Source organism: Lissotriton helveticus, chromosome 1_2, assembly GCF_964261635.1.
Source record: "Lissotriton helveticus chromosome 1_2, aLisHel1.1, whole genome shotgun sequence".
NCBI lineage: Eukaryota > Metazoa > Chordata > Amphibia > Caudata > Salamandridae > Lissotriton > Lissotriton helveticus.
The window spans coordinates 402,406,306-402,419,927 of record NC_136058.1 but is presented as its reverse complement, the minus strand read 5'-3'; positions in this window follow the sequence as shown (position 1 = coordinate 402,419,927).

Below are 13,622 nucleotides of genomic sequence, written 5' to 3'. Positions count from 1 at the left end.
AGTAAAGCAGCAAGCCGTGTCAGCGGCCAGCAGTTTTAGTGTTTGTGTAGTGCCATGGTGTAGTGTAAACACTGTTCTCGAGATTCGCTTATTATGCTAACAAGCAGAAGCTTTACCATTTCATTCTGCTCTCCCACACGGAACAGCAGCTGGTCAGGCAACAGTAGCACAAGCTTCACACACACACACACACACACACACACACATGACTGGCAGGCACCCTCTGGCAGAAGCAGTGCTGCACATACATGTGCTTTCACAAACAGACAGTAACACACACACACACATCAATATCAGAAAAAGCTTCACTCGCTCTCTCGCTCACTTACATTTGACATGTACAGTCAGGCAACAACAGCACACGCTTTATACACACATAGCAGGTACAGTACAGCAGATCATGCTTCATACACACTACATGTACACACAATCACAATTACATACACACATTATAAAAGGTACAGCTGTGCACGCAAGTCGGTCAGTTTAAGGAGGCAGTTGCCAGAACTTTTTTAATTTTGTGACCCCATGTCTAATTGCATGTCAAATAATTTTGTATTAAAGTGCACTCTTTTTAAACATTTTCACAGAGGGGACAACCCCCAAATCCCCTTTTGTTGACCAGGCTTGCTTGCTTTGCTTGGTTCCGATGTAACACTCAGCCCCAACTTCTACGCCTTACTACTTTCAAAAGTCACAAACCGCCACTACAATGCACCCCATTATGTTTAGGAATATGTGGTTGGTACGGCCATCAGTGGCATAACTAATTTAAAATCTGATACTTTACAAATCTCTTCCAATGATACGCATCCAAACACAGCCCATGGATAGAAATCCAAGGGCCTTCAAAAAAGAATGACATTAATAAGAACGTATTTTGGTGCAATTGTAAAGCTAGAAAATGTTAGATGGATGCTGTTAAGATAACGTATGGTACAAACAGACAACCAGAATGCGAGCAATGCGCGTGGCTGGCATTACAATGGCCAGGCCGGAAGCTGATTCTGATCCTTTGGATCACGCACATGCACGTTCTTTCCTGGAGTGTAGGGACCAGAAAGAGCAAAGTCCTATGAACACTCTAGAAAGCTTAAGACAAACCTCAAGGTGACTGTCTAGATGACTCCCCCCTGCACCCCACTCAAGAAGTGCTGAGGATACAGCTCTGTCCCCTTCAGCTTTGACACATGACCTATGACCCAATGTCACTGATCTGGTGTTTAAAAGACCGTAGTATTTTCCTCTGTTTACTTTCCTGTGTACCACCCTGTGGATTTAAAAAACTGCAACTACATGAGTTAAATAAATAACTAAGCTGCCCAGTTTATTTGCAAAACTGACCGATATGCTCACATATTCTTCGAAATACAGATACATTCATTGAAATACAGATATATTCATTAAAATACAGATATATTCATTGAAATACAGATATATTCATTGAACTACATATAATTAATTGAAATACAGAAATATTAATTGAAATACAGATATATTCTTTGTAATACAGACTGTCACTTCCAGTTGTCACCTTTCTGTAAATACTCTTACGTCCTTTACATCAGTGTTTGGAAGATGCTCATCTGAAGTGAAGCAATAAATACTTTTCCACAGCAGCAGCCAAGTGTGAGGCCCTGTATTTGAACTGTCTGGTGCTTAAAAACATTCATGTCTGTGACATCCGAAATCCCAGGTTTTTAAAGGTATAAATGCTTGTTTGTGTGAAATGTATTCACTGCAGGTACCTGGAAGCGGCGGTTCCGTCAGCGGCCAGCAGAGGGCGCTTCTTGTCTGCTGATGAATCTCACTGAGCTGCACATTGGATGAAAAGGAGAAGGGTTTCCTTTTCCGGGTCAGCGGCGGCAGAGACAGCACAAGCAGCGGTGGTGACATCACTTCCGGCCTCTCATGGTCTGTCCAGTCTGCTGCAGAGGAGAAAGGAGCCCTGTCTGGTGGGCAGTTACCGCTATCTACAGACCCACACAGACCCCTCCCTCAGACCCCAGACCTGCCCGTCGCCCCAGACCCCAGATCTGCACCTCCCCCATACCCCAGATCTGCCCCGGCGCCCCCCCCTCAGACCCCAGATCAGCCCCGGCTCCCCCCCTCGGCACCCCAGGAGGAGAAAAGAGCCTGGACATGTCTGCACGGGTCTCTGCTCAGGTAGGAGATTGTCAGCACCTTCTGCCGTGTTTGTAGAAATGGACTGAATAATCCTGGAGGGAATCTCTTCAGGAGCCGGGCTGAGCTGGGCTCTTCTATCCGGGGGCCCCTGGGGCTCAGCTGGGTTCTTGTATCCGGGGGCCCCTGGGGCTGAGCTGGGCTCTTCTATGCGGGGCCCCTGGGGCTGAGCTGGGCTCTTCTATCCGGGGGCCCTGGGGCCCTGGGGCTGAGCTGGGCTCTTCTATCCGGGGCCCCTGGGGCTAAGCTGGGGTCTTCTATCTGGGGCCCCTGGGCCTGAGCTGGGCTCTTCTATCTGGGGCCCCTAGGACTGAGCTGGGCTCTTCTATCCGGTGGCCTCTGGGGCTGAGCTGGGCTCTTCTATCCAGGGTCCCCTGGGGATGAGCTGGGTTCTTCTGTCCGCGGGCCCCTGGGGCTGAGCTGGGCTCTTCTATACGGCGGCCCCTGGGGCTGAGCTTGGCTCTTCTATCCGGGGACCCTGGGGCTGAGCTGGGCTCTTCTTTCCTGGGCCCTGGGGCTGAGCTCTTCTATCTGGGATTCTCCGGGTGAGTAGTGCGCTTTATAAATGCTTGATTGATTGATTGATTGATTATCTGGGGGCCCCTGGGCTGAGCTGGGCTCTTCTATCCGGGGGCCCCTGGGCTGAGCTCTTTTAAAACCACATCTCGCCTGTGCTTTACCGCACTTTTATAAGTGTGCCTTAGTACTCTAATGAGGTTAGGATCTCTAGGGGACGCTGATAGGGCAGCTCTGAGTTCTCTGTTAGCCCTGGAGCAAATGTTATCAAACCACCTAGGGTCGGGTAGAGGTGTAGCTGCGGGTCTGGTGATTAGTTCTTTAATACCTGCGCATAGTAAGAGAAAAGCAGAGACTGCCTCTGGGTTAGGGTTAGCCAGTGTGAGACAAGTCTCACAGAGTGATGGATAGTTGTATACCATCTTTTGGAACACCTTCGTGCAGTCCAATGCTTTCCATTTAACTCTTAGGTTATCAGTGGAAATGTCTAAATTGCCAGCCCCTGGCTCCTTTCTAGTTTTGGGTCTCGGGCCTGCCCAGAAAGAGACTAAGATGGGATTGCGATCCCCAAAAGTCGATGCCCTAACCTCTGCCCAAACCAGATGATCTTCTAATGGCGCAGATATAAAAACATACTCTATAGTTGAGGATCGACCAAAACCTCTATAAGTCGGTGTTGAATTTTCCCCATTATTTACAGAAACAATATCCATAACATTTAAAAGGCTGCTATTTGATAGGTGGTTTATTAATTCGTGTCCTCTCTTACATGGATTAACTCAGATATGCTGGGTGGGACTCGCAGTATTTCCCCCTGCTATCTTCGCATTAAAGTCACCTCCCAAACATATCCCTACCGGTTTATGCTTTCCCAGTAGATTAGCCATGTCTGAAATAAAGTTAAAAAGATTAACAAAATTAACGTTAGGTGTGGTTAAGAAGTCCTTATTATAAAAATTAATAAAAACAAATAGAACCCCCCCGTGTATAAATCAGTACTTGAAAGTTAGCGTTTCTAATGGGAATTAATTTCGGTCTGCCACCTGATGCGATACTGACCCATATTGATAAACCGCCAGAGGGTCTACCGTGTTTGGGGGTATAATATTATAGCACTCATATCCTTCTAGGTATAATTCTTTAGTTGCCCAGGATAAGGATATCAAATTTATTTACCATATTAACCCATTCTTCGATGTCTAGTTTAGGAGCCAGACCAGCCACATTCCTGCTCAGCACCAGTAGTAATGAGTCAGAATGATCATTTGGAGAAAGTTTCCACCTCAGTGTCAATATTAATTTTAGGAGTCTCAAAGGGTGCCGCAAATACAGAAACAGTCGGTTGAGATTTAGAAAAAGGTCAATCAAGAGTGTCTAGGTCAAAGACGGGAGAGAACCTATTTACCGATTGGGAAAATGGGCTAATGAATGAGCACTGTGTCGGTGGTGGTCTATAAAAGAAGCCGAGGGGTAGTGTACTTAGGTTTGTGGGTAGGGGGTAATTAGTCTCTCTAACAACTAGTTTAGATCTAACAATACCTGGTCGGCTAAAGTTGATGACAATACAATCACCCCTAATAGCTTTTTCTGCTGGTCCCACCCAGCCTACCCTTCGTACCATTAGAATATCATGTATATCCCACCTCCTGTACCCTTTGTATTTAGCCAGCCAATCCACACTTTTGTTCCGAAGTTGTTCCCAGGACTCTATTTTGTTTTTCTCTAATGGAGGTACCCCTGCAAGAACCAAAGCATACGGGCAAGATGCTGGAGGTAGAAAACCTCCTTGTTGTCCGCTGATACATCCTGCCTTTCATCCTGACTCCCCGCCGGACTCCCGTGTAGCTGAAGTGCGCCTGACTCTAAAGGTGCAATCCCGAAATTTCTGGCTGCTCACATGAGGAAGATACGCCGTGTGCCATTTTCGGCCTAATCCGGAGCTGAAGCCGGGGCCTCGAGTTTTAACCCTGCTGGGTTGGAGTGCAACAACATCGGCCGCATGACTTGGGTGGTTCCGGTCTCCCAAAGTGGCGTTTTTGTCCCTTCCGTTTTGGATGGTGTCCGGTGGCAGTTTTATCCTGCAACTACGGCGGCTCGCCTTAAGAACTGTCTTTGTTGGGGATCCGCCGCCCGGAGACCCCGCTGAGCTCCCGGGGTTGATGGGCTAGGTTCCTCGCTGGCGGCGACGGTGCTGAGATTGTACTTTTGCATTGCTAACAGTTGTCATCTGTAGTGCCTGTGCCTGGTGCCCTGAAGTAGTCGACCTCCGGGGTTCGGATACCCGCCCGGTCGCTCATTGAGGGGCGATGGAGCGGGCTGAAAGCACACCGTCGCTACGCACAATAATGGCCGCCATTTGGGAGCTCCACGACCGTGTCACCGCCACTGTCCAGAAGTTGGGGGTACCGGTTGATTACAATTGCCGGAGACCGGACACTGACCCTTTGATGGTAGTGAGCCGGGATGCCTCACCCGCGGTGCAAGAACCGATCGCTATCGAGGACTCTGTGTTGGAATCGGACATGGAACTTTCTTGCGACCCTAAGATGGCGGCGAGCGAGCCCGAAAGTACTGGCTGTCTGGATTGCCCCGTGTCGATATTGCCCGAGCTGGATGTGACTATCCCTGTACTTCAGTGTGACTTCCCCAGTGAATATCAGATTATTGCATCGCCTCTTTTATTTCCGAGTGACCAAAAACGCTTTGCTGACTTATCGCTGGTGGGCAGTGAACTTGCTTTGACATTACGACTCTGTGACTGTTTATCCTGGTATCACTCCTTTCGTGTCGTCTTGGACACTATTCTATTTCTGGATGTTCTCGCTTGGATGGCGGTTCGACTGGCCAGGGCTCGCATGACGAATCGTGACTTGGTTATAATGGATCGTGTGGGCCAGGGCTGAATTTGAATTAACTTTCGTGCAATGACTTTCTTCTAGTTCTGCTGGGTTTAGTCTGTGGGCGTGAGGGCCGGATGGGATTCTGACTGTCTGGGTTTGGCGCTACTACCATGCTCGAACAGGGATTTGCTGCCTCTGTGGCGCCGGGGGCCTGGCGGGGTGGTCCCCCTTTTTTTCCTGTCGGTGGCTCCCCTATTACTTTGTTTATTGGTCGATCCTAATTTGCTGCATATTACGGTAGGGGATGTCTGCTTTTGGCGGGGGGGAAGGGAGTTCAGGAGCCCGTATCGTTTTGTAATATATCTCCTCCTCCAGCTTTTCCCTTCCTTGGGTGTAGTTTAGGGGGCGACAGGCACGCTGCTAGTGGGGTTAGGTCGTAGCCATCTGCAGGGGTGCAGGGTGGGGGGTTGAGGTTTTATTTTTTATTTTTCCTTTGTTTTGTTCTATGACCTTTCTATTTCCCTTTTCCCTCTTCACGAGAGATGTGGCATATTCTCCTTATCCTTTCCATCTCATATCTGGGTGTCGGCCGCTTAATTCGCATATCCTCCATTCCTGGGGGGTGGGTACTGATGTGGTTTATTTGTGGACATCTGTATTGTTTCGTTTTGCCTCGGTTCTTAACTAATATTGAAATCTCGCTGATATTTGATTGTAATGCACTTCCTTAACCCGTCTGCCCGCCCACGGCAGTATTTTCTTTGTTACCTGACACCCGATATGTACATTTTCCTCTTGTGTTATAATTAATAAAAATAAATATAAAAAAAAAAAAAACATCCTTGTTTGGCTCAACATGTTTGCCGATATTAATATCGACAGTATTCGAGCGGACTGTCGTGACGTCATGAGCATAAATGACACTCATGTTTTGAATATTAGCAGGTCCAATGCATGTTTTTAAAGCTGCAGAATCATTAGTTTTACTGTTAATATCACAGGGGGCAGATAACGACTTTGCAGTTTGAGGTACATATTGCCCACTCTGGGCTAAATTTCCCTGGGGACCGGCCTTTTCAGGCTGCTGATTAGGTTCCCTACAGGGAGATTTTGCCTTAGTGGTTAAGGATTCCAGGCGATCTAGACGCTTCCTTTTTTTTTTTTTTTTTTTTTTTAAACATTTTTATTTAAAGGTGACACAAGCATTTTAAACACATACAAACTATTTTGTTTAACAAAAAATTTCCAAAATCAGCGTAAATATTTCAAGAAGCAGTGAAAGAAGAAAGAAAAAGAAAGAATGGAATGAGTAAATGAAATTACAAAATAGTAAGAAGAAACAGGGCTCAATTTCACATTAAATCAATTCACAAGTAGGAAACAAGCAGCCCCAAATTCTATCTATTTTAACCAGTGCTTTAGCACCTCTTTTCCTAGCTAACAGTATTTCCATATGATGTATCTCTGTAACCAAGCACCACCATTCATTTGCATGAGGTGATTGTTCCAATATCCATGCTCGAGCTATGACCAGCCTTGCACATGCTAATAGAATAAAAATTAAGTCTTGAAATGGAGAACAGTTAAGTTGCAAGCCTAAAAGGATCATGTCTGATGATAATGGTACCTCGATTAGGTGTTTTGATCTCAGAATATTTTCTATGCCGTCCCAGAATGAAGTAAGAACAGGGCATAGAACCAGCATATGTTCTAAATCAGTAGCCTGAGTATGACACTTTGGGCATTTAGTACGATCGTTGAAAACGTTGTTGGGAACCCATTTACTTATTTGTAAAGGGGTATAGTAAAGTTGACATATCGTTTTGCATGCTTGGAGTTTTAAGCTTGAAGAGTGGATTAATGTATCAATTTTGTTTAAAAAAGAGGAAATGTCATTTGAGCTAATACCGGTCGTAAACCGTAGAGCCCATTTCTGTGCTAATTTGGGACAATCATCTATCTTGCCTTCAATAAAGCATTTGTATCCTTGACTAATGGTATTTTTCTTGTTCCCCACTCCTTTATACATGCACAGCCATAAATCTGAATCAGCAATCTCTTTAAGGTTTAATTTCCCTATAAGGAAGTCGCGTATTTGTATATACTTAAAATAAGTATTTGCGGGTAATTTATATAATAGCCTAAGTGTATCAAAATCCAAGAAGCCTGACGACCCATATAGGTCCCCCAATCTTACTATGCCTCGATTCGCCCATATTTTACATCCTGAATCACTAAAAATACTTGGTAATCCTGGATTATTCCAAAGGGTTAAAAGAGAATGATAGAATGATGCTTTATTCTGGGTCATTACTATCTTCCATATGCTGATTATATCTTTCGCAGTCTTGAACTTAACTCTTTTAAAATAATTTGGGTCATTATTTCTGGCCAAAAATTGTAATGAATCTAATCCTAACATAAATTGGTGAAAGAAATATGGATTACTAGAATTAAACAAGCTCTGTAACCGTCCCAAAAATGATGCAAAATAGTACATTCTGAAATCCGGAAAGTTAAGCCCTCCTTTAATGAAAGGTAGTTTCAGGGAAGAAAGTGCTCTACGATTCTTTTTAAAGCCCCATATAAAACTGCCCAATAAGCCTTCAAGTTTCCTAAAAAATATTTTATTTATCTTCAAAGGAATGCATCTAAATAAGTATAGAAATTTTGGCAAAATATTCATTTTAATAAGATTAATTCGCCCAATAAGGTTTAAAGGCACCTTATGCCATTTTTTAAGGAGAGCCTGAGTGTCTTTTAGTAAAGCATCATAGTTCAATGCCATTATATCCTTGATACTAGATGTTATCTTGATACCTACATAGGTAGCAGCATGGCATATTCCCGTTACTGGTATCTGTGGTTTATAATTGGCTATAATTTGAGTCTTGCCTAGATTTAACTTGTATCCAGAAACTTCACCAAATGCATCCGCTTCATTGATAATTCCTGCCATAGCTTCCATCACATCAGTAGTATAAACTGCCAAATCATCCGCGTAAGCAGTAATTTTAAGCGATCTTGTCCCAGATGTAAATGGTTTTATCAACATCTGTTCTTGTTTAGCATTAATAAAAGGTTCCATGGCGACAGCAAATAATAAAGGTGAAAGCGGGCATCCCTGCCGGGTCCCTCTCAAAATTAAAAATTTAGAAGTGAGTAAACAATCGTACCCAATTACAGCATTAGGGCGGTCATAAAGTGCTTGAATTTTAGTTAAAAATTTAGTTTTAAACCCAATTGCTTTAAGAATTACCCAGAGATAATCCCACCCCACTCGGTCGAAAGCTTTTTCAGCGTCGAGTAATATCATTCCGAGTGGGGAGGGATTAGTGGCTGCTATGTCAAACAGAGTAATAGCCGTGTTTACGTGTTGGGTTGTATCTCTGCCTACTACAAAGCCATGCTGATGTTCACTAACCAACTTAGGCATGAGGGGGGAAAGTCTTGTGGCAATTAGTTTAGCGAATACCTTGGCATCAGCATTAATCAAGGAGATAGGGCGGTAAGACCCGCATTCCGTAGGTGGTTTGTTCTTTTTTTAAAAAATATAATTTTAGCAGTATTCCAAGAGGTCGGGGCCCTATCTGTTGTACTTATCTGATTAACAACTGAGCAGAATATTGGAAGTAATTCCTCGCAACATATTTTATAAATTTAAATCGGCAAAGTGTCATCCCCTGCAGCCTTCCCAGAGGGAAGAGAGAAGATAGCTGTTTTTGTTCTTCCTTAGTGAAATCTTTTTCCAATTCTTCCATATCTACTATATCCTTCTCTAGCCGCCAATTGTTTCTAATATAATTTTCCACTATCGCCGTAGGGGGGATGCCCTCTGGGGTGTATAATTTAGTATAGTATTCTACAAATTGTTGCAATATCTGTTCTGGACTAGTATAATTAATACCATTTGCGCCTTCTATGCTCTTTATTAAAGAAGTAAATCTATCGTCAGCGATTTTGTAAGCGAGGATTTTACCTATTCTATCGCCGCTCTCGTATTGCGAGAATTTATATTTATGTAGTTTAGTCGTAACTTTGTCTCTTAAGAATTTCTTGGTCTTGCATCTTAATGTTATCAGCTTAAGTTCTAGTTTAGCTTTATTTAGGTTATGAGAAGCCCCCGTGCCTTCTTTTCTGGTAATTTCTGCCATATGTTCTTCTAGCCCCCTTATCCTTGATGTAATACAGCGGATCTCGTCCTTACGATTGGCATTCTGTTGGATAATAAACTGTTGGGCGAAATCTCTGATGCTAGCTTTACAACAGTCCCAAACTGAGGTAACTTTAGCCGTATCAATATTAAACTCTAGAAATTCTTTTATGTGTTCTTTAAAAAGAGAGATAAACCTAGGATTAGATATCAGATGTCTGGGAAAGGAGAATAACCTAGGTTCTGTCTTTTTAGATACGATCTTGAAGATTACCACTATAGGGTTATGATCAGATGTTACCTTTGGGCAAATCTCCATTTTACAGCCTTCCAAAATATGATTCGTTGCCCAAGCCATATCTATACGCGAGTACATTTTATGTGGTATTGAATGGTAAGTATATCCTGCAAGCATAGGGTAAAGGTGCCGCCAAACACCTTTCAGTTTATGTATGCGGGCTAGTTCTAGAATAGATGCCCTAGTCTTACGCATTCTTTGTGAAGAAATGCCCTTAGTCGTATCTTTTGCATAATTAATAACACAATTAAAATCCCCCATAAGTAATAACTCCCCTTCCCAACCAAGTAGTTCAATATTTAATCGGTCAAAAATTGCTGCATCATCATGGTTAGACCCATAAACTGCACAGAGGGTATATTTGAGATTAGACAGCGTAATTTGAGCAATTACCCATCTTCCGGCTTTGTCTGATGCAACCCTATTAACTTCAACCTTAAATAGCTTTCTCTTGAGTATAGCCACCCCGCGGATAGAGGCATTCAATGGTGTGCATATAATAAGCTCATAACCCCCCTGCTCCAACATTTTCCTATCCTGGTATCGTATATGTTTTTCATTTAATAATGCAAAATGAGGGTTGTACATTTTTAATTCTTCAAAGACAAGTTGTCTTTTGTTTTTATTATTAAGCCCTGAAACATTCCAAGCAAGGCAACTAACTTGGCTCATGTCTTAATTCAGATATATCTTGGACAACTGCTTCAAGGAAAAAAAACCCTTGGCATCAGCATTAATCAAGGAGATAGGGCGGTAAGACCCGCATTCCGTAGGTGGTTTGTTCTTTTTTAAAAAATATATAATTTTAGCAGTATTCCAAGAGGTCGGGCCCTATCTGTTGTACTTATCTGATTAACAACTGAGCAGAATATTGGAAGTAATTCCTCGCAACATATTTTATAAATTTCAATCGGCAAAGTGTCATCCCCTGCAGCCTTCCCAGAGGGAAGAGAGAAGATAGCTGTTTTTAGTTCTTCCTTAGACAACTGCTTCAAGGAAAAAAAACCCTTCTAAAATGGTAAATTTGTACCTCATATTGTATCTGCTTGTGTCACCTTTTTCAGTTTCCCCTAAGTCCCCCCCACCCCTCCCCCAGACTCCCCCTAGTCTCAACCTGCGTCCCTCCCCACACCCTGTACCTACCCGGAAGCCTACCCCTATCTTCTGCTGCCGTTGGATGGGCAGCCAGACAGTGGGAGCTCCCCAAGGACCTCCCTCCCTCCGTATTAAATCATACGTGAGTATCCTATTACCCTATTAGAAGAGTAGGGAAAAGAGTAGAAAAAAATAATAAGGTATGAAAAGCACCCAAAAAGAAAAAGAGAAAATGAGAAATAAAAAAAAGAGAGCCAACCCTCTATGATCTGTCTGAAATCAGTGTTTTTCTTTTAAATTTTGGAGGCTAATGATCATTAACCAATGAAGCAAGAAATTGCTCAGCCTCTTTAAAGTCATCAAATATGTGGGTGTGGCCTGCTTTTATAACTTTAAGCCTGGCAGGCTCCTGAAGATAGACCACTGCCCCCTTAGATTTTAAAGGGACTATCAACTTTCGCAGCTCCCATCGTTTATCCATTGTAGTTTTGCTGAGATCAGACTTCGTGAAAAATGTAACATCATCCACCGTCACCGGAGTATTGGGCCTGGCTTTGATGGATATTGCCTGTCTTAATAAAAAGTTTCCCAGATAAATCAGTATGGGTCTAGGGAATCGGCCATCTTTTTTCTTCGTAAACATAGGTAGTCTGTGAGCTCTTTGTATTTGGGAATCCCAATCCCAATCGGATAGATCTGGGAAGGCCTTATGTAGAAACTTGACCATATATGCCCGGGTGTCTGCCCCTTCTGACCCCTCGGGTATTCCAAAAAATCGCAGATTCTGGCGCCTTTGGCGATTTTCCAAATCCTCAACCTTGTTCTTGAGTGTCAAAATATCTCTATCCTGACAATCTGAAGTTATAACGGTAGTAGCAAGCGTTTCTTCAACAGTAACAATCCTTTGCTGGATTTCAACAATCTCCTCAGTAACATTGTGCAGATTACTTCTAACCTCCTGCAAACAACTCTGCATTTTACAGTTGTCTTCTCTTAATTGAGAAAAGCTATGCTGAACTTCTTGGCGATGTTCTAATAGCGTCTTCAGAATTAAATCCAATGAAGTTCCCATGGGGGAAACTGCAGGTGTTTGAGGCGGTTGTTGTTGGGGTGAGGTTGGTATCAATGCTGGGTCTAATGCAGTCAAAGGAACCTGAGTGATTTCACTGCAAGCGTAGAAAGAAGACGAGGAGTCAGCATTTTCACCCAATATAATAGTGGAGCTGGAGCTGGAGCCATTACCTATTACCTTCTGAGAAGCTATCTGCAGAGGATCTGGAGATATATTTTTACTGCCGGGTGTATTCTTAAAGTTATTTATGCTATTATTGTCAGAGAGGCGTTTGGCTATGGATTTTACTCCTCCTTTTGCCTGTATCCACTTACGCAGTGGGCTCTGATCCTTCAAAAGTTTTTCCCGGGTGCTGGCGCTGGCAGATGTCAAAGTCGATGGCAAAATGTTTAAATTCATGCCTCTGCCCTTCTTGACCTTAATCTTAGCTTTCCCTTTCCTTTTTAAAAGACCAGTGTTTTTACCGTTGATCGTTATCACGGCATCATCTTCAGTCTCTTCAGTCTCTTCACCCTCGGGACCCTCTCCAGCCCCTAGGTCCTCATACTCATCCTCGTTGGATTCTACTGCTAAAAAATCGGTTGTAGTTTCATTAGAGACGCTTGTTATGTTTGTATTTATATGATTAGTAATCTCGGTATTGATGACTGAGTTGGCCGGTGAGTCAGGTTGATTAGATACCTCATTAGTACATCATCGGTGATCATCCTCACACTCCCCGTATCAGATCCTGGGGTCTGTACCCCCTTGTTTGCCCCCTCAAGACCTTGACAGTCTTCAACAGGGCGCTGTACCGTATCCGCCTCTGACTGACATGTATTAGCAGAAACGGCATTGGTGTCATCTGGCATTGTAGGCATGTCATTAGTGGGAGTAGTGCCAGCGTCTGATTGATTATTGGCCGTGGGGCTAGTAGAAGAAGCCAGAGAGTTAGCTAGTCCCTTATTGCTAGCAGTAACAGTTACATACTTTCCAACAGTTAATGCTGTATCTTTGACCCCTGAGGCCAGTAATACCGATGGACGGATTATTATTTGTTTACTAATTTGGTTACCTTGCATGCTGGGGGAAAGAGCGTTCAGGGTAGTGGCAGGTTTGGTAACAGGTTTTGGTGTTAATGGTGTTGCTGTTGCTGGCACTGTTGTTACATGCTTAACCACCACCGCCGCCGGCACCACAGTCTCTTTACCCTCATTAATCTCCTTCTGTAATTTATTCAGGCGAGGAGGGTTTTTGGGCGCGTTTTTAGGGGCCATCACTGCACCGTTCTTCTGTCTCTTCTTACTCCTAGTCCTCGGCACAGCGGGGCTTTTGTTTAACCCCTCTCTGCCGCTTGACCTCTTAGCTGGGAGGCTGCTGGTTTTTTGCTCCTACCTGGCGTTTTTTTTCCCCTCTGCACCACGCTGCTCTGCCGAGGCTCCGATTCCCCGTAGTCTCACTTGCCGGGTTGCCCTTGCTCAATCC